Here is a 16,855-nt window from a genome sequence, read left to right as displayed (position 1 = left end):
TCCCGCAGACGTTTGTCGTGCTTGCGCTGTCATATGGACCACGACCCGAGCGGCAGCGAGCGGCAGTCGAGCAAAGTCGGGACAAGTCGGGACGGGGACAGGGACAGGGATAGGAATGGTGCGAATGCACTGCAAACTACGCAGACACCTGGTGTGAGAAGAGGCGAGGCGAGGCGAGGCGAGGCGAGGCGAGGAAGCCCACATCGCTACCAGTGGGCCCTCCAGCACGACACTGCCACACCCCGCACAGGCCCTCCGCTGAACACCAGGGACAAGATGCGTCCTCCGCTAGTGTCGAAGGCTACACGCGCCCAGCGAATGACAGGGGGTGCAACGAGCAGCAGTGCGTCTCACACACGCGGGGGTGCGCCCGCCAATTCGGCCGTCACTTTGCTGGGACGCCGGGCGCGCCTCCCCGCGCCGTCCTCGAGGAACTGGCGGTTGCGGAAGGAAGCGCTTTCGTCAAATGCGGCCGAAAACTAACATTTTGTGTGTTGGGAGAAAAGCCGAACGCGAATTCTGCCGTGCTCCTACATTAGATGAGCGCCAACGGCCATACCATGATGAATACACCGGTTCTCGTCCGATCACCGAAGTTAAGCATCATCGGGCCCGGCTAGTACTTGGATGGGTGACCGCCTGGGAAACCCGGGTGCTGTTGGCTCCCTTCCTGTTTTTTTTTTTTTTTTGTAATGTCGCCAGCCCAATTTTCAAACTACCTTTCTGTTGTGACAAAGATGCTTCCTTAAGCCTTTTAAACTACTGTAATGGTACGAATTTGCAGTAATTAACTCAGTTTGAGGGAGAATGTGCTAACCAAGTTTGCCAAGAAGACTTTGAAAACGACAAAACAGTACGAATCGGCAGGTGATTTCTGAAATACGTCACCGCCTATTGTTGTGTAGGAATGTAGAGTTCCAAATTTGATTTGTAACCACGAATTTATTCCTTAGTCGTCTCGTCTCGTCTCGTCTCGTCCCGCAGACGTTTGTCGTGCTTGCGCTGTCATATGGACCACGACCCGAGCGGCAGCGAGCGGCAGTCGAGCAAAGTCGGGACAAGTCGGGACGGGGACAGGGACAGGGATAGGAATGGTGCGAATGCACTGCAAACTACGCAGACACCTGGTGTGAGAAGAGGCGAGGCGAGGCGAGGCGAGGCGAGGCGAGGCGAGGAAGCCCACATCGCTACCAGTGGGCCCTCCAGCACGACACTGCCACACCCCGCACAGGCCCTCCGCTGAACACCAGGGACAAGATGCGTCCTCCGCTAGTGTCGAAGGCTACACGCGCCCAGCGAATGACAGGGGGTGCAACGAGCAGCAGTGCGTCTCACACACGCGGCGGTGCGCCCGCCAATTCGGCCGTCACTCTGCTGGGACGCCGGGCGCGCCTCCCCGCTCCGTCCTCGAGGAACTGGCGGTTGCGGAAGGAAGCGCTTTCGTCAAATGCGGCCGAAAACTAACATTTTGTGTGTTGGGAGAAAAGCCGAACGCGAATTCTGCCGTGCTCCTACATTAGATGAGCGCCAACGGCCATACCATGATGAATACACCGGTTCTCGTCTGATCACCGAAGTTAAGCATCATCGGGCCCGGCTAGTACTTGGATGGGTGACCGCCTGGGAAACCCGGGTGCTGTTGGCTCCCTTCCTGTTTTTTTTTTTGTAATGTCGCCAGCCCAATTTTCAAACTACCTTTCTGTTGTGACAAAGATGCTTCCTTAAGCCTTTTAAACTACTGTAATGGTACGAATTTGCAGTAATTAACTCAGTTTGAGGGAGAATGTGCTAACCAAGTTTGCCAAGAAGACTTTGAAAACGACAAAACAGTACGAATCGGCAGGTGATTTCTGAAATACGTCACCGCCTATTGTTGTGTAGGAATGTAGAGTTCCAAATTTGATTTGTAACCACGAATTTATTCCTTAGTCGTCTCGTCTCGTCTCGTCTCGTCCCGCAGACGTTTGTCGTGCTTGCGCTGTCATATGGACCACGACCCGAGCGGCAGCGAGCGGCAGTCGAGCAAAGTCGGGACAAGTCGGGACGGGGACAGGGACAGGGATAGGAATGGTGCGAATGCACTGCAAACTACGCAGACACCTGGTGTGAGGCGAGGCGAGGCGAGGAAGCCCACATCGCTACCAGTGGTGCCCTCCAGCACGACACTGCCACACCCCGCACAGGCCCTCCGCTGAACACCAGGGACAAGATGCGTCCTCCGCTAGTGTCGAAGGCTGCACGCGCCCAGCGAATGACAGGGGGTGCAACGAGCAGCAGTGCGTCTCACACACGCGGCGGTGCGCCCGCCAATTCGGCCGTCGCTCTGCTGGGACGCCGGGCGCGCCTCCCCGCGCCGTCCTCGAGGAACTGGCGGTTGCGGAAGGAAGCGCTATCGTCAAATGCGGCCGAAAACTAACATTTTGTGTGTTGGGAGAAAAGCCGAACGCGAATTCTGCCGTGCTCCTACATTAGATGAGCGCCAACGGCCATACCATGATGAATACACCGGTTCTCGTCCGATCACCGAAGTTAAGCATCATCGGGCCCGGCTAGTACTTGGATGGGTGACCGCCTGGGAAACCCGGGTGCTTTTGGCTCCCTTCCTGTTTTTTTTTTTGTTTTGTCGCCAGCCCAATTTTCAAACTAACTTTCTGTTGTGACAAAGATGCTTCCTTAAGCCTTTTAAACTACTGTAATGGTACGAAAATGCAGTAATTAACTCAGTTTGAGGGAGAATGTGCTAACCAAGTTTGCCAAGAAGACTTTGAAAACGACAAAACAGTACGAATCGGCAGGTGATTTCTGAAATACGTCACCGCCTATTGTTGTGTAGGAGTGTAGAGTTCCAAATTTGATTTGTAACCACGAATTTATTCCTTAGTCGTCTCGTCTCGTCTCGTCTCGTCCCGCAGACGTTTGTCGTGCTTGCGCTGTCATATGGACCACGACCCGAGCGGCAGCGAGCGGCAGTCGAGCAAAGTCGGGACAAGTCGGGACGGGGACAGGGACAGGGATAGGAATGGTGCGAATGCACTGCAAACTACGCAGACACCTGGTGTGAGGCGAGGCGAGGCGAGGAAGCCCACATCGCTACCAGTGGCGCCCTCCAGCACGACACTGCCACACCCCGCACAGGCCCTCCGCTGAACACCAGGGACAAGATGCGTCCTCCGCTAGTGTCGAAGGCTGCACGCGCCCAGCGAATGACAGGGGGTGCAACGAGCAGCAGTGCGTCTCACACACGCGGCGGTGCGCCCGCCAATTCGGCCGTCGCTCTGCTGGGACGCCGGGCGCGCCTCCCCGCGCCGTCCTCGAGGAACTGGCGGTTGCGGAAGGAAGCGCTATCGTCAAATGCGGCCGAAAACTAACATTTTGTGTGTTGGGAGAAAAGCCGAACGCGAATTCTGCCGTGCTCCTACATTAGATGAGCGCCAACGGCCATACCATGATGAATACACCGGTTCTCGTCCGATCACCGACGTTAAGCATCATCGGGCCCGGCTAGTACTTGGATGGGTGACCGCCTGGGAAACCCGGGTGCTGTTGGCTCCCTTACTTTTTTTTTTTTTTGTTTTGTCGCCAGCCCAATTTTCAAACTAACTTTCTGTTGTGACAAAGATGCTTCCTTAAGCCTTTTAAACTACTGTAATGGTACGAAAATGCAGTAATTAACTCAGTTTGAGGGAGAATGTGCTAACCAAGTTTGCCAAGAAGACTTTGAAAACGACAAAACAGTACGAATCGGCAGGTGATTTCTGAAATACGTCACCGCCTATTGTTGTGTAGGAGTGTAGAGTTCCAAATTTGATTTGTAACCACGAATTTATTCCTTAGTCGTCTCGTCTCGTCTCGTCTCGTCTCGTCCCGCAGACGTTTGTCGTGCTTGCGCTGTCATATGGACCACGACCCGAGCGGCAGCGAGCGGCAGTCGAGCAAAGTCGGGACAAGTCGGGACGGGGACAGGGACAGGGATAGGAATGGTGCGAATGCACTGCAAACTACGCAGACACCTGGTGTGAGGCGAGGCGAGGCGAGGAAGCCCACATCGCTACCAGTGGTGCCCTCCAGCACGACACTGCCACACCCCGCACAGGCCCTCCGCTGAACACCAGGGACAAGATGCGTCCTCCGCTAGTGTCGAAGGCTGCACGCGCCCAGCGAATGACAGGGGGTGCAACGAGCAGCAGTGCGTCTCACACACGCGGCGGTGCGCCCGCCAATTCGGCCGTCGCTCTGCTGGGACGCCGGGCGCGCCTCCCCGCGCCGTCCTCGAGGAACTGGCGGTTGCGGAAGGAAGCGCTATCGTCAAATGCGGCCGAAAACTAACATTTTGTGTGTTGGGAGAAAAGCCGAACGCGAATTCTGCCGTGCTCCTACATTAGATGAGCGCCAACGGCCATACCATGATGAATACACCGGTTCTCGTCCGATCACCGAAGTTAAGCATCATCGGGCCCGGCTAGTACTTGGATGGGTGACCGCCTGGGAAACCCGGGTGCTGTTGGCTCCCTTACTTTTTTTTTTTTGTTTTGTCGCCAGCCCAATTTTCAAACTAACTTTCTGTTGTGACAAAGATGCTTCCTTAAGCCTTTTAAACTACTGTAATGGTACGAAAATGCAGTAATTAACTCAGTTTGAGGGAGAATGTGCTAACCAAGTTTGCCAAGAAGACTTTGAAAACGACAAAACAGTACGAATCGGCAGGTGATTTCTGAAATACGTCACCGCCTATTGTTGTGTAGGAGTGTAGAGTTCCAAATTTGATTTGTAACCACGAATTTATTCCTTAGTCGTCTCGTCTCGTCTCGTCTCGTCTCGTCCCGCAGACGTTTGTCGTGCTTGCGCTGTCATATGGACCACGACCCGAGCGGCAGCGAGCGGCAGTCGAGCAAAGTCGGGACAAGTCGGGACGGGGACAGGGACAGGGATAGGAATGGTGCGAATGCACTGCAAACTACGCAGACACCTGGTGTGAGGCGAGGCGAGGCGAGGAAGCCCACATCGCTACCAGTGGCGCCCTCCAGCACGACACTGCCACACCCCGCACAGGCCCTCCGCTGAACACCAGGGACAAGATGCGTCCTCCGCTAGTGTCGAAGGCTGCACGCGCCCAGCGAATGACAGGGGGTGCAACGAGCAGCAGTGCGTCTCACACACGCGGCGGTGCGCCCGCCAATTCGGCCGTCGCTCTGCTGGGACGCCGGGCGCGCCTCCCCGCGCCGTCCTCGAGGAACTGGCGGTTGCGGAAGGAAGCGCTTTCGTCAAATGCGGCCGAAAACTAACATTTTGTGTGTTGGGAGAAAAGCCGAACGCGAATTCTGCCGTGCTCCTACATTAGATGAGCGCCAACGGCCATACCATGATGAATACACCGGTTCTCGTCCGATCACCGAAGTTAAGCATCATCGGGCCCGGCTAGTACTTGGATGGGTGACCGCCTGGGAAACCCGGGTGCTGTTGGCTTCCTTCCTTTTTTTTTTTTTTGTTATGTCGCCAGCCCAATTTTCAAACTAACTTTCTGTTGTGACAAAGATGCTTCCTTAAGCCTTTTAAACTACTGTAATGGTACGAAAATGCAGTAATTAACTCAGTTTGAGGGAGAATGTGCTAACCAAGTTTGCCAAGAAGACTTTGAAAACGACAAAACACTACGAATCGGCAGGTGATTTCTGAAATACGTCACCGCCTATTGTTGTGTAGGAGTGTAGAGTTCCAAATTTGATTTGTAACCACGAATTTATTCCTTAGTCGTCTCGTCTCGTCTCGTCTCGTCTCGTCCCGCAGACGTTTGTCGTGCTTGCGCTGTCATATGGACCACGACCCGAGCGGCAGCGAGCGGCAGTCGAGCAAAGTCGGGACAAGTCGGGACGGGGACAGGGACAGGGATAGGAATGGTGCGAATGCACTGCAAACTACGCAGACACCTGGTGTGAGGCGAGGCGAGGCGAGGAAGCCCACATCGCTACCAGTGGTGCCCTCCAGCACGACACTGCCACACCCCGCACAGGCCCTCCGCTGAACACCAGGGACAAGATGCGTCCTCCGCTAGTGTCGAAGGCTGCACGCGCCCAGCGAATGACAGGGGGTGCAACGAGCAGCAGTGCGTCTCACACACGCGGCGGTGCGCCCGCCAATTCGGCCGTCGCTCTGCTGGGACGCCGGGCGCGCCTCCCCGCGCCGTCCTCGAGGAACTGGCGGTTGCGGAAGGAAGCGCTATCGTCAAATGCGGCCGAAAACTAACATTTTGTGTGTTGGGAGAAAAGCCGAACGCGAATTCTGCCGTGCTCCTACATTAGATGAGCGCCAACGGCCATACCATGATGAATACACCGGTTCTCGTCCGATCACCGAAGTTAAGCATCATCGGGCCCGGCTAGTACTTGGATGGGTGACCGCCTGGGAAACCCGGGTGCTGTTGGCTCCCTTACTTTTTTTTTTTTGTTTTGTCGCCAGCCCAATTTTCAAACTAACTTTCTGTTGTGACAAAGATGCTTCCTTAAGCCTTTTAAACTACTGTAATGGTACGAAAATGCAGTAATTAACTCAGTTTGAGGGAGAATGTGCTAACCAAGTTTGCCAAGAAGACTTTGAAAACGACAAAACAGTACGAATCGGCAGGTGATTTCTGAAATACGTCACCGCCTATTGTTGTGTAGGAGTGTAGAGTTCCAAATTTGATTTGTAACCACGAATTTATTCCTTAGTCGTCTCGTCTCGTCTCGTCTCGTCTCGTCCCGCAGACGTTTGTCGTGCTTGCGCTGTCATATGGACCACGACCCGAGCGGCAGCGAGCGGCAGTCGAGCAAAGTCGGGACAAGTCGGGACGGGGACAGGGACAGGGATAGGAATGGTGCGAATGCACTGCAAACTACGCAGACACCTGGTGTGAGGCGAGGCGAGGCGAGGAAGCCCACATCGCTACCAGTGGTGCCCTCCAGCACGACACTGCCACACCCCGCACAGGCCCTCCGCTGAACACCAGGGACAAGATGCGTCCTCCGCTAGTGTCGAAGGCTGCACGCGCCCAGCGAATGACAGGGGGTGCAACGAGCAGCAGTGCGTCTCACACACGCGGCGGTGCGCCCGCCAATTCGGCCGTCGCTCTGCTGGGACGCCGGGCGCGCCTCCCCGCGCCGTCCTCGAGGAACTGGCGGTTGCGGAAGGAAGCGCTATCGTCAAATGCGGCCGAAAACTAACATTTTGTGTGTTGGGAGAAAAGCCGAACGCGAATTCTGCCGTGCTCCTACATTAGATGAGCGCCAACGGCCATACCATGATGAATACACCGGTTCTCGTCCGATCACCGAAGTTAAGCATCATCGGGCCCGGCTAGTACTTGGATGGGTGACCGCCTGGGAAACCCGGGTGCTGTTGGCTCCCTTACTTTTTTTTTTTTGTTTTGTCGCCAGCCCAATTTTCAAACTAACTTTCTGTTGTGACAAAGATGCTTCCTTAAGCCTTTTAAACTACTGTAATGGTACGAAAATGCAGTAATTAACTCAGTTTGAGGGAGAATGTGCTAACCAAGTTTGCCAAGAAGACTTTGAAAACGACAAAACAGTACGAATCGGCAGGTGATTTCTGAAATACGTCACCGCCTATTGTTGTGTAGGAGTGTAGAGTTCCAAATTTGATTTGTAACCACGAATTTATTCCTTAGTCGTCTCGTCTCGTCTCGTCTCGTCTCGTCCCGCAGACGTTTGTCGTGCTTGCGCTGTCATATGGACCACGACCCGAGCGGCAGCGAGCGGCAGTCGAGCAAAGTCGGGACAAGTCGGGACGGGGACAGGGACAGGGATAGGAATGGTGCGAATGCACTGCAAACTACGCAGACACCTGGTGTGAGGCGAGGCGAGGCGAGGAAGCCCACATCGCTACCAGTGGTGCCCTCCAGCACGACACTGCCACACCCCGCACAGGCCCTCCGCTGAACACCAGGGACAAGATGCGTCCTCCGCTAGTGTCGAAGGCTGCACGCGCCCAGCGAATGACAGGGGGTGCAACGAGCAGCAGTGCGTCTCACACACGCGGCGGTGCGCCCGCCAATTCGGCCGTCGCTCTGCTGGGACGCCGGGCGCGCCTCCCCGCGCCGTCCTCGAGGAACTGGCGGTTGCGGAAGGAAGCGCTATCGTCAAATGCGGCCGAAAACTAACATTTTGTGTGTTGGGAGAAAAGCCGAACGCGAATTCTGCCGTGCTCCTACATTAGATGAGCGCCAACGGCCATACCATGATGAATACACCGGTTCTCGTCCGATCACCGAAGTTAAGCATCATCGGGCCCGGCTAGTACTTGGATGGGTGACCGCCTGGGAAACCCGGGTGCTGTTGGCTCCCTTACTTTTTTTTTTTTGTTTTGTCGCCAGCCCAATTTTCAAACTAACTTTCTGTTGTGACAAAGATGCTTCCTTAAGCCTTTTAAACTACTGTAATGGTACGAAAATGCAGTAATTAACTCAGTTTGAGGGAGAATGTGCTAACCAAGTTTGCCAAGAAGACTTTGAAAACGACAAAACAGTACGAATCGGCAGGTGATTTCTGAAATACGTCACCGCCTATTGTTGTGTAGGAGTGTAGAGTTCCAAATTTGATTTGTAACCACGAATTTATTCCTTAGTCGTCTCGTCTCGTCTCGTCTCGTCTCGTCCCGCAGACGTTTGTCGTGCTTGCGCTGTCATATGGACCACGACCCGAGCGGCAGCGAGCGGCAGTCGAGCAAAGTCGGGACAAGTCGGGACGGGGACAGGGACAGGGATAGGAATGGTGCGAATGCACTGCAAACTACGCAGACACCTGGTGTGAGGCGAGGCGAGGCGAGGAAGCCCACATCGCTACCAGTGGTGCCCTCCAGCACGACACTGCCACACCCCGCACAGGCCCTCCGCTGAACACCAGGGACAAGATGCGTCCTCCGCTAGTGTCGAAGGCTGCACGCGCCCAGCGAATGACAGGGGGTGCAACGAGCAGCAGTGCGTCTCACACACGCGGCGGTGCGCCCGCCAATTCGGCCGTCGCTCTGCTGGGACGCCGGGCGCGCCTCCCCGCGCCGTCCTCGAGGAACTGGCGGTTGCGGAAGGAAGCGCTATCGTCAAATGCGGCCGAAAACTAACATTTTGTGTGTTGGGAGAAAAGCCGAACGCGAATTCTGCCGTGCTCCTACATTAGATGAGCGCCAACGGCCATACCATGATGAATACACCGGTTCTCGTCCGATCACCGAAGTTAAGCATCATCGGGCCCGGCTAGTACTTGGATGGGTGACCGCCTGGGAAACCCGGGTGCTGTTGGCTCCCTTACTTTTTTTTTTTTGTTTTGTCGCCAGCCCAATTTTCAAACTAACTTTCTGTTGTGACAAAGATGCTTCCTTAAGCCTTTTAAACTACTGTAATGGTACGAAAATGCAGTAATTAACTCAGTTTGAGGGAGAATGTGCTAACCAAGTTTGCCAAGAAGACTTTGAAAACGACAAAACAGTACGAATCGGCAGGTGATTTCTGAAATACGTCACCGCCTATTGTTGTGTAGGAGTGTAGAGTTCCAAATTTGATTTGTAACCACGAATTTATTCCTTAGTCGTCTCGTCTCGTCTCGTCTCGTCTCGTCCCGCAGACGTTTGTCGTGCTTGCGCTGTCATATGGACCACGACCCGAGCGGCAGCGAGCGGCAGTCGAGCAAAGTCGGGACAAGTCGGGACGGGGACAGGGACAGGGATAGGAATGGTGCGAATGCACTGCAAACTACGCAGACACCTGGTGTGAGGCGAGGCGAGGCGAGGAAGCCCACATCGCTACCAGTGGCGCCCTCCAGCACGACACTGCCACACCCCGCACAGGCCCTCCGCTGAACACCAGGGACAAGATGCGTCCTCCGCTAGTGTCGAAGGCTGCACGCGCCCAGCGAATGACAGGGGGTGCAACGAGCAGCAGTGCGTCTCACACACGCGGCGGTGCGCCCGCCAATTCGGCCGTCGCTCTGCTGGGACGCCGGGCGCGCCTCCCCGCGCCGTCCTCGAGGAACTGGCGGTTGCGGAAGGAAGCGCTTTCGTCAAATGCGGCCGAAAACTAACATTTTGTGTGTTGGGAGAAAAGCCGAACGCGAATTCTGCCGTGCTCCTACATTAGATGAGCGCCAACGGCCATACCATGATGAATACACCGGTTCTCGTCCGATCACCGAAGTTAAGCATCATCGGGCCCGGCTCGTACTTGGATGGGTGACCGCCTGGGAAACCCGGGTGCTGTTGGCTTCCTTCCTTTTTTTTTTTTTTGTTATGTCGCCAGCCCAATTTTCAAACTAACTTTCTGTTGTGACAAAGATGCTTCCTTAAGCCTTTTAAACTACTGTAATGGTACGAAAATGCAGTAATTAACTCAGTTTGAGGGAGAATGTGCTAACCAAGTTTGCCAAGAAGACTTTGAAAACGACAAAACAGTACGAATCGGCAGGTGATTTCTGAAATACGTCACCGCCTATTGTTGTGTAGGAGTGTAGAGTTCCAAATTTGATTTGTAACCACGAATTTATTCCTTAGTCGTCTCGTCTCGTCTCGTCTCGTCTCGTCCCGCAGACGTTTGTCGTGCTTGCGCTGTCATATGGACCACGACCCGAGCGGCAGCGAGCGGCAGTCGAGCAAAGTCGGGACAAGTCGGGACGGGGACAGGGACAGGGATAGGAATGGTGCGAATGCACTGCAAACTACGCAGACACCTGGTGTGAGGCGAGGCGAGGCGAGGAAGCCCACATCGCTACCAGTGGTGCCCTCCAGCACGACACTGCCACACCCCGCACAGGCCCTCCGCTGAACACCAGGGACAAGATGCGTCCTCCGCTAGTGTCGAAGGCTGCACGCGCCCAGCGAATGACAGGGGGTGCAACGAGCAGCAGTGCGTCTCACACACGCGGCGGTGCGCCCGCCAATTCGGCCGTCGCTCTGCTGGGACGCCGGGCGCGCCTCCCCGCGCCGTCCTCGAGGAACTGGCGGTTGCGGAAGGAAGCGCTATCGTCAAATGCGGCCGAAAACTAACATTTTGTGTGTTGGGAGAAAAGCCGAACGCGAATTCTGCCGTGCTCCTACATTAGATGAGCGCCAACGGCCATACCATGATGAATACACCGGTTCTCGTCCGATCACCGAAGTTAAGCATCATCGGGCCCGGCTAGTACTTGGATGGGTGACCGCCTGGGAAACCCGGGTGCTGTTGGCTCCCTTACTTTTTTTTTTTTGTTTTGTCGCCAGCCCAATTTTCAAACTAACTTTCTGTTGTGACAAAGATGCTTCCTTAAGCCTTTTAAACTACTGTAATGGTACGAAAATGCAGTAATTAACTCAGTTTGAGGGAGAATGTGCTAACCAAGTTTGCCAAGAAGACTTTGAAAACGACAAAACAGTACGAATCGGCAGGTGATTTCTGAAATACGTCACCGCCTATTGTTGTGTAGGAGTGTAGAGTTCCAAATTTGATTTGTAACCACGAATTTATTCCTTAGTCGTCTCGTCTCGTCTCGTCTCGTCTCGTCCCGCAGACGTTTGTCGTGCTTGCGCTGTCATATGGACCACGACCCGAGCGGCAGCGAGCGGCAGTCGAGCAAAGTCGGGACAAGTCGGGACGGGGACAGGGACAGGGATAGGAATGGTGCGAATGCACTGCAAACTACGCAGACACCTGGTGTGAGGCGAGGCGAGGCGAGGAAGCCCACATCGCTACCAGTGGCGCCCTCCAGCACGACACTGCCACACCCCGCACAGGCCCTCCGCTGAACACCAGGGACAAGATGCGTCCTCCGCTAGTGTCGAAGGCTGCACGCGCCCAGCGAATGACAGGGGGTGCAACGAGCAGCAGTGCGTCTCACACACGCGGCGGTGCGCCCGCCAATTCGGCCGTCGCTCTGCTGGGACGCCGGGCGCGCCTCCCCGCGCCGTCCTCGAGGAACTGGCGGTTGCGGAAGGAAGCGCTTTCGTCAAATGCGGCCGAAAACTAACATTTTGTGTGTTGGGAGAAAAGCCGAACGCGAATTCTGCCGTGCTCCTACATTAGATGAGCGCCAACGGCCATACCATGATGAATACACCGGTTCTCGTCCGATCACCGAAGTTAAGCATCATCGGGCCCGGCTAGTACTTGGATGGGTGACCGCCTGGGAAACCCGGGTGCTGTTGGCTTCCTTCCTTTTTTTTTTTTTTGTTATGTCGCCAGCCCAATCTTCAAACTAACTTTCTGTTGTGACAAAGATGCTTCCTTAAGCCTTTTAAACTACTGTAATGGTACGAAAATGCAGTAATTAACTCAGTTTGAGGGAGAATGTGCTAACCAAGTTTGCCAAGAAGACTTTGAAAACGACAAAACAGTACGAATCGGCAGGTGATTTCTGAAATACGTCACCGCCTATTGTTGTGTAGGAGTGTAGAGTTCCAAATTTGATTTGTAACCACGAATTTATTCCTTAGTCGTCTCGTCTCGTCTCGTCTCGTCTCGTCCCGCAGACGTTTGTCGTGCTTGCGCTGTCATATGGACCACGACCCGAGCGGCAGCGAGCGGCAGTCGAGCAAAGTCGGGACAAGTCGGGACGGGGACAGGGACAGGGATAGGAATGGTGCGAATGCACTGCAAACTACGCAGACACCTGGTGTGAGGCGAGGCGAGGCGAGGAAGCCCACATCGCTACCAGTGGTGCCCTCCAGCACGACACTGCCACACCCCGCACAGGCCCTCCGCTGAACACCAGGGACAAGATGCGTCCTCCGCTAGTGTCGAAGGCTGCACGCGCCCAGCGAATGACAGGGGGTGCAACGAGCAGCAGTGCGTCTCACACACGCGGCGGTGCGCCCGCCAATTCGGCCGTCGCTCTGCTGGGACGCCGGACGCGCCTCCCCGCGCCGTCCTCGAGGAACTGGCGGTTGCGGAAGGAAGCGCTATCGTCAAATGCGGCCGAAAACTAACATTTTGTGTGTTGGGAGGAAAGCCGAACGCGAATTCTGCCGTGCTCCTACATTAGATGTGCGCCAACGGCCATACCATGATGAATACACCGGTTCTCGTCCGATCACCGAAGTTAAGCATCATCGGGCCCGGCTAGTACTTGGATGGGTGACCGCCTGGGAAACCCGGGTGCTGTTGGCTCCCTTACTTTTTTTTTTTTGTTTTGTCGCCAGCCCAATTTTCAAACTAACTTTCTGTTGTGACAAAGATGCTTCCTTAAGCCTTTTAAACTACTGTAATGGTACGAAAATGCAGTAATTAACTCAGTTTGAGGGAGAATGTGCTAACCAAGTTTGCCAAGAAGACTTTGAAAACGACAAAACAGTACGAATCGGCAGGTGATTTCTGAAATACGTCACCGCCTATTGTTGTGTAGGAGTGTAGAGTTCCAAATTTGATTTGTAACCACGAATTTATTCCTTAGTCGTCTCGTCTCGTCTCGTCTCGTCTCGTCCCGCAGACGTTTGTCGTGCTTGCGCTGTCATATGGACCACGACCCGAGCGGCAGCGAGCGGCAGTCGAGCAAAGTCGGGACAAGTCGGGACGGGGACAGGGACAGGGATAGGAATGGTGCGAATGCACTGCAAACTACGCAGACACCTGGTGTGAGGCGAGGCGAGGCGAGGAAGCCCACATCGCTACCAGTGGCGCCCTCCAGCACGACACTGCCACACCCCGCACAGGCCCTCCGCTGAACACCAGGGACAAGATGCGTCCTCCGCTAGTGTCGAAGGCTGCACGCGCCCAGCGAATGACAGGGGGTGCAACGAGCAGCAGTGCGTCTCACACACGCGGCGGTGCGCCCGCCAATTCGGCCGTCGCTCTGCTGGGACGCCGGGCGCGCCTCCCCGCGCCGTCCTCGAGGAACTGGCGGTTGCGGAAGGAAGCGCTTTCGTCAAATGCGGCCGAAAACTAACATTTTGTGTGTTGGGAGAAAAGCCGAACGCGAATTCTGCCGTGCTCCTACATTAGATGAGCGCCAACGGCCATACCATGATGAATACACCGGTTCTCGTCCGATCACCGAAGTTAAGCATCATCGGGCCCGGCTAGTACTTGGATGGGTGACCGCCTGGGAAACCCGGGTGCTGTTGGCTTCCTTCCTTTTTTTTTTTTTTGTTATGTCGCCAGCCCAATTTTCAAACTAACTTTCTGTTGTGACAAAGATGCTTCCTTAAGCCTTTTAAACTACTGTAATGGTACGAAAATGCAGTAATTAACTCAGTTTGAGGGAGAATGTGCTAACCAAGTTTGCCAAGAAGACTTTGAAAACGACAAAACAGTACGAATCGGCAGGTGATTTCTGAAATACGTCACCGCCTATTGTTGTGTAGGAGTGTAGAGTTCCAAATTTGATTTGTAACCACGAATTTATTCCTTAGTCGTCTCGTCTCGTCTCGTCTCGTCTCGTCCCGCAGACGTTTGTCGTGCTTGCGCTGTCATATGGACCACGACCCGAGCGGCAGCGAGCGGCAGTCGAGCAAAGTCGGGACAAGTCGGGACGGGGACAGGGACAGGGATAGGAATGGTGCGAATGCACTGCAAACTACGCAGACACCTGGTGTGAGGCGAGGCGAGGCGAGGAAGCCCACATCGCTACCAGTGGTGCCCTCCAGCACGACACTGCCACACCCCGCACAGGCCCTCCTCTGAACACCAGGGACAAGATGCGTCCTCCGCTAGTGTCGAAGGCTGCACGCGCCCAGCGAATGACAGGGGGTGCAACGAGCAGCAGTGCGTCTCACACACGCGGCGGTGCGCCCGCCAATTCGGCCGTCGCTCTGCTGGGACGCCGGGCGCGCCTCCCCGCGCCGTCCTCGAGGAACTGGCGGTTGCGGAAGGAAGCGCTATCGTCAAATGCGGCCGAAAACTAACATTTTGTGTGTTGGGAGAAAAGCCGAACGCGAATTCTGCCGTGCTCCTACATTAGATGAGCGCCAACGGCCATACCATGATGAATACACCGGTTCTCGTCCGATCACCGAAGTTAAGCATCATCGGGCCCGGCTAGTACTTGGATGGGTGACCGCCTGGGAAACCCGGGTGCTGTTGGCTCCCTTACTTTTTTTTTTTTGTTTTGTCGCCAGCCCAATTTTCAAACTAACTTTCTGTTGTGACAAAGATGCTTCCTTAAGCCTTTTAAACTACTGTAATGGTACGAAAATGCAGTAATTAACTCAGTTTGAGGGAGAATGTGCTAACCAAGTTTGCCAAGAAGACTTTGAAAACGACAAAACAGTACGAATCGGCAGGTGATTTCTGAAATACGTCACCGCCTATTGTTGTGTAGGAGTGTAGAGTTCCAAATTTGATTTGTAACCACGAATTTATTCCTTCGTCGTCTCGTCTCGTCTCGTCTCGTCTCGTCCCGCAGACGTTTGTCGTGCTTGCGCTGTCATATGGACCACGACCCGAGCGGCAGCGAGCGGCAGTCGAGCAAAGTCGGGACAAGTCGGGACGGGGACAGGGACAGGGATAGGAATGGTGCGAATGCACTGCAAACTACGCAGACACCTGGTGTGAGAAGAGGCGAGGCGAGGCGAGGCGAGGCGAGGCGAGGAAGCCCACATCGCTACCAGTGGGCCCTCCAGCACGACACTGCCACACCCCGCACAGGCCCTCCGCTGAACACCAGGGACAAGATGCGTCCTCCGCTAGTGTCGAAGGCTACACGCGCCCAGCGAATGACAGGGGGTGCAACGAGCAGCAGTGCGTCTCACACACGCGGCGGTGCGCCCGCCAATTCGGCCGTCACTCTGCTGGGACGCCGGGCGCGCCTCCCCGCGCCGTCCTCGAGGAACTGGCGGTTGCGGAAGGAAGCGCTTTCGTCAAATGCGGCCGAAAACTAACATTTTGTGTGTTGGGAGAAAAGCCGAACGCGAATTCTGCCGTGCTCCTACATTAGATGGGCGCCAACGGCCATACCATGATGAATACACCGGTTCTCGTCCGATCACCGAAGTTAAGCATCATCGGGCCCGGCTAAAACTTGGATGGGTGACCGCATGGGAAACCCGGGTGCTGCTGGCTCCCTTCCTGTTTTTTTTTTTGTTATGTCGCCAGCCCAATTTTCAAACTACCTCTCTGTTGTGACAAAGATGCTTCTTTAAGCCTTTTAAACTACTGTAATGGTACGAAAATGCAGTAATTAACTCAGTTTGAGGGAGAATGTGCTAACCAAGTTTGCCAAGAAGACTTTGAAAACGACAAAACAGTACGAATCGGCAGGTGATTTCTGAAATACGTCACCGCCTATTGTTGTGTAGGAGTGTAGAGTTCCAAATTTGATTTGTAACCACGAATTTATTCCTTAGTCGTCTCGTCTCGTCTCGTCTCGTCTCGTCCCGCAGACGTTTGTCGTGCTTGCGCTGTCATATGGACCACGACCCGAGCGGCAGCGAGCGGCAGTCGAGCAAAGTCGGGACAAGTCGGGACGGGGACAATGACAGGGATAGGAATGGTGCGAATGCACTGCAAACTACGCAGACACCTGGTGTGAGGCGCGGCGAAGCGAGGCGAGGCGAGGAAGCCCACATCGCTACCAGTGGGCCCTCCAGCACGACACTGCCACACCCCGCACATGCCCTCCGCTGAACACCAGGGACAACATGCGTCCTCCGCTAGTGTCGAAGGCTACACGCGCCCAGCGAATGACAGGGGGTGCAACGAGCAGCAGTGCGTCTCACACACGCGGCGGTGCGCCCGCCAATTCGGCCGTCACTCTGCTGGGACGCCGGGCGCGCCTCCCCGCTCCGTCCTCGAGGAACTGGCGGTTGCGGAAGGAAGCGCTTTCGTCAAATGCGGCCGAAAACTAACATTTTGTGTGTTGGGAGAAAAGCCGAACGCGAATTCTGCCGTGCTCCTACATTAGATGAGCGC

At 55.0% G+C, this 16,855-nt stretch overlaps 17 non-coding genes across 17 annotated transcripts; all 17 read left to right on the top strand.

The window, feature by feature from the left end:
• Nucleotides 1–545: 545 nt before the first annotated feature.
• LOC126155652 (5S ribosomal RNA) lies at nt 546–664 on the top strand. Its single transcript, XR_007533100.1, has one exon. It is a non-coding gene; the product is annotated as a 5S ribosomal RNA (ribosomal RNA).
• An 862-nt stretch (nt 665–1,526) lies between these two features.
• LOC126155726 (5S ribosomal RNA) lies at nt 1,527–1,645 on the top strand. The gene has a single exon (XR_007533168.1). It is a non-coding gene; the product is annotated as a 5S ribosomal RNA (ribosomal RNA).
• Nucleotides 1,646–2,478: 833 nt separating this feature from the next.
• Nucleotides 2,479–2,597, top strand: LOC126154848 (5S ribosomal RNA). Its single transcript, XR_007532380.1, has one exon. It is a non-coding gene; the product is annotated as a 5S ribosomal RNA (ribosomal RNA).
• An 833-nt stretch (nt 2,598–3,430) lies between these two features.
• On the top strand, nt 3,431–3,549 carry LOC126155858 (5S ribosomal RNA). Its single transcript, XR_007533292.1, has one exon. It is a non-coding gene; the product is annotated as a 5S ribosomal RNA (ribosomal RNA).
• Nucleotides 3,550–4,388: 839 nt separating this feature from the next.
• LOC126155651 (5S ribosomal RNA) lies at nt 4,389–4,507 on the top strand. Its single transcript, XR_007533099.1, has one exon. It is a non-coding gene; the product is annotated as a 5S ribosomal RNA (ribosomal RNA).
• Nucleotides 4,508–5,344: 837 nt separating this feature from the next.
• LOC126155650 (5S ribosomal RNA) lies at nt 5,345–5,463 on the top strand. The gene has a single exon (XR_007533098.1). It is a non-coding gene; the product is annotated as a 5S ribosomal RNA (ribosomal RNA).
• Nucleotides 5,464–6,302: 839 nt separating this feature from the next.
• Nucleotides 6,303–6,421, top strand: LOC126155649 (5S ribosomal RNA). The gene has a single exon (XR_007533097.1). It is a non-coding gene; the product is annotated as a 5S ribosomal RNA (ribosomal RNA).
• Nucleotides 6,422–7,258: 837 nt separating this feature from the next.
• On the top strand, nt 7,259–7,377 carry LOC126155648 (5S ribosomal RNA). The gene has a single exon (XR_007533096.1). It is a non-coding gene; the product is annotated as a 5S ribosomal RNA (ribosomal RNA).
• Nucleotides 7,378–8,214: 837 nt separating this feature from the next.
• LOC126155647 (5S ribosomal RNA) lies at nt 8,215–8,333 on the top strand. Its single transcript, XR_007533095.1, has one exon. It is a non-coding gene; the product is annotated as a 5S ribosomal RNA (ribosomal RNA).
• An 837-nt stretch (nt 8,334–9,170) lies between these two features.
• LOC126155646 (5S ribosomal RNA) lies at nt 9,171–9,289 on the top strand. The gene has a single exon (XR_007533094.1). It is a non-coding gene; the product is annotated as a 5S ribosomal RNA (ribosomal RNA).
• Nucleotides 9,290–10,126: 837 nt separating this feature from the next.
• On the top strand, nt 10,127–10,245 carry LOC126154657 (5S ribosomal RNA). Its single transcript, XR_007532201.1, has one exon. It is a non-coding gene; the product is annotated as a 5S ribosomal RNA (ribosomal RNA).
• Nucleotides 10,246–11,084: 839 nt separating this feature from the next.
• Nucleotides 11,085–11,203, top strand: LOC126155644 (5S ribosomal RNA). The gene has a single exon (XR_007533092.1). It is a non-coding gene; the product is annotated as a 5S ribosomal RNA (ribosomal RNA).
• An 837-nt stretch (nt 11,204–12,040) lies between these two features.
• LOC126155643 (5S ribosomal RNA) lies at nt 12,041–12,159 on the top strand. Its single transcript, XR_007533091.1, has one exon. It is a non-coding gene; the product is annotated as a 5S ribosomal RNA (ribosomal RNA).
• An 839-nt stretch (nt 12,160–12,998) lies between these two features.
• LOC126155641 (5S ribosomal RNA) lies at nt 12,999–13,117 on the top strand. The gene has a single exon (XR_007533090.1). It is a non-coding gene; the product is annotated as a 5S ribosomal RNA (ribosomal RNA).
• Nucleotides 13,118–13,954: 837 nt separating this feature from the next.
• On the top strand, nt 13,955–14,073 carry LOC126155640 (5S ribosomal RNA). Its single transcript, XR_007533089.1, has one exon. It is a non-coding gene; the product is annotated as a 5S ribosomal RNA (ribosomal RNA).
• Nucleotides 14,074–14,912: 839 nt separating this feature from the next.
• Nucleotides 14,913–15,031, top strand: LOC126155639 (5S ribosomal RNA). The gene has a single exon (XR_007533088.1). It is a non-coding gene; the product is annotated as a 5S ribosomal RNA (ribosomal RNA).
• Nucleotides 15,032–15,887: 856 nt separating this feature from the next.
• LOC126155380 (5S ribosomal RNA) lies at nt 15,888–16,006 on the top strand. Its single transcript, XR_007532876.1, has one exon. It is a non-coding gene; the product is annotated as a 5S ribosomal RNA (ribosomal RNA).
• Nucleotides 16,007–16,855: the final 849 nt, after the last annotated feature.

Source organism: Schistocerca cancellata, unplaced genomic scaffold (assembly GCF_023864275.1).
Source record: "Schistocerca cancellata isolate TAMUIC-IGC-003103 unplaced genomic scaffold, iqSchCanc2.1 HiC_scaffold_1100, whole genome shotgun sequence".
Classification (NCBI taxonomy): Eukaryota; Metazoa; Arthropoda; class Insecta; order Orthoptera; family Acrididae; genus Schistocerca; species Schistocerca cancellata.
The sequence above is the reverse complement of the archived record's forward strand: the minus strand, read 5'-3'. Positions and strand labels throughout refer to the sequence as shown.